At 35.6% G+C, this 2,665-nt stretch overlaps 1 pseudogene; it reads left to right on the top strand.

The window, feature by feature from the left end:
- Positions 1-754: 754 nt before the first annotated feature.
- On the top strand, positions 755-1,389 carry LOC132513793 (transmembrane emp24 domain-containing protein 7-like; annotated as a pseudogene).
- Positions 1,390-2,665: the final 1,276 nt, after the last annotated feature.

Below are 2,665 nucleotides of genomic sequence, written 5' to 3'. Positions count from 1 at the left end.
AAGCTTCACATTGCAATGTTGCCCTCTGATAAGTTTCCTTGCAAATATGCTCTAGCCAAGACCAGAAAGTTCATTTGACAATTGTGGATGTGTCTGTTTGTATATGGAATTTTCTGTACTTTACCTGGTTGAATTAACAACTTAATCTTTTCATCTTCTAGTAATATTAATAATTGCCATATATTGAGTACCAGGTAATATTATAAGCACTTCATATTTAATCTTCAAAACAGCTCTACAAGGTAGATGTTATTGTTTTCATTTTACAAAGACACTGTGGGTATAAGGGTAAAGTTATATGTAGCTTGGATTCAAACCCAACCACTTTGGATTCAAAGCTGGGCTATTTCATTTCCAGTATATTATAAGTGATTGGATTTGAATTTGTGACCTATTTTTTAAAATGTTCCGTGTTTATTTTTTAACAATTTATATATAATCCCTTGCAGTATTCTGTGTTTCAGCAGACTTCACTGACAAATGGTTTTCCTTTAAGTTCTTAAATGGAGTACGTATTGTCAGCATAAATTTGGGGACATTATCCATTTTAAAAACTCAGGAGTCTTGTTTCCCGGATCGTTCCCAGCACTAGGCCCTGGTTGTTCAGCAACCCTCACCCACACCCAGTGGATCACTGCTCATCCTTAATCTCTCTTAGGCTCAGAGAGACTCTACAGTGCGTGCCCTGAGTTGGTGCAGACCCGACCCTAGTCTCTCCACAGCTCTGTAGAGGCAACCACCACAGCATCTCCAGATGCCGCGGATGGTGTCAGCGCAGAGCTGGGCAGACGCCGCAGGTCACTGGGCCACTGCTGCTAATGGTGCCCACCTGGTGGCACTGAGATCAGATTCAAACTGCCCAACTATGCCTAGCAGTGCTTCTACTAGGACATTACGCCTGTCACCAAGTACACCCTCGAGTTCCAGGCGACTACTGGCAGTCACTATGATGTAGATTGTCGATCTGACGGCCCTGATGGCAATATGTTATACAAAAAGATGAAGAAACAGCCTTCAAAACTGGGACATACAAATTTTGTGTCAGCAATGAATATTCTGCTTTCACACATAAAATACATAAAATCGTATATTTTAATTTTGAAGTTGGAGAAGGCCCACCTTTGTTTCCTAGTGAGAACTGAGTCAGGGCTCTTACCCAGATGGAATCTGCCTGTGTTTCAATTCATGTAACTCTGAAGTCTGTCATCAACTTTCAGATTCATTTCCGTTTGAGAGAAGCTCAAGGCCTAAGCCAGACAAGGATCTAAATATAAGAGTGGCTTGGTCAGTAGAAGCCCGCATTCTTCTGGTGGTTAGCATAGGGCTGGTATTTCTTCTGAAAAGTCTTTTTCAGTTAAAATAACCACCATAACTAATGTTGGATCATAACTACGTTTTGAGAATTCATGCACCCTAATCACTATACTATTGCTGTCCTCTAATTTTAGGTACAGAAGAACTTAATACTGGCAACATTTTTAAAACCTTATTCATACACTTGTTGGGGGGTGATGTGCAGTGCATAGCCTCAAACTTTGGAAAGGACACATTTTTTTATTTGTACAGGTAGAAAAACTTTGGAACTTATTGTGATCTATTCAAAATTCAACACCAATGATGTTGGTGTTGTTTATATCTACTCTTCTGTACACTAAACTTTGTTATTTTGATTCCTTTTAGCCATTTAAAAGTATTTTTCTTTTAGGTTGTGGATATTTTTAAAACCTTACATTTAATGTCCACGTGTGTTGTGAAGGAAGATAATTGCCTTTTAACTGTTTATAGCAAATAAAATTTTGTTTTTAAGAAAATCAAAAGTGATTAATTGTAGCCCAAGCCCTATTCTGCACTGTTTAATTTTATGGGAAAAAATAGAACATAGAAATGTCATTTAATATTGATATAATTTTAAACTGATACATCATGGTTTAATTTATTTCTCACTAGCTTAGAAAATGTCACATTTTTCTTTTGGGGGCTTTATTCTATGGTTTATAACCAGATATGTTTTTTATTCACAAAGACAATCTTATCAAACAAAAAATAGTATGTTTCAATAACAAATTAGCGTTTACACAAGCCTTAATATCAGACTGTTATAACAGGTAGAATATTTACAGGAAAAAAGTTAAGGCACTTCTATTAGGGGGCAAATAAATGAGAAAAAATTTAGTGAGTTACCTGCACACATTACATTGTCAGTGTTTTTTCCAAAGAAAGCAGGTGATCTGTTTTATTTTAGCATTTTAATTGGCTGGTTCTTGCTCTTATACGAATTTCACTTCTTTGTCATTCCCAGTTAAAATTGACAGTTGTAATGTAATATTAGTATCATAAAAATACCATACATTTTATCCTGATTGGTGTGATGCACTGAGAAGTTTGTTTCTTTGTTTTTTTCTTTGGTTTTTCTTTTTGTTTTTTCTTTTTTTTTTGTCTTGCACATGCTATTTGTACAATCTCCAGTTAGTGACCCTAAGGTGATTTAAAAATTTAGAATGCTGTGTGTGCTTCTTATTTGATAATCTTCATTGACTGTACTTCATTTAATGAGTGTTAAATAGTGCATATTCTGTACACTATAGGGTTTGGACTGTTTTTGCATTTTATAGCTTGTATAGATTGAGCTGATTGAAATAAGACTTTGTTCCAAGTATTCTGGAAT

Source organism: Lagenorhynchus albirostris, chromosome X (genome assembly GCF_949774975.1).
Source record: "Lagenorhynchus albirostris chromosome X, mLagAlb1.1, whole genome shotgun sequence".
Taxonomy (NCBI): Eukaryota; Metazoa; Chordata; class Mammalia; order Artiodactyla; family Delphinidae; genus Lagenorhynchus; species Lagenorhynchus albirostris.
Note: the sequence above shows the minus strand (reverse complement) of the source record. Positions and strands in the feature narration are given on the sequence as shown.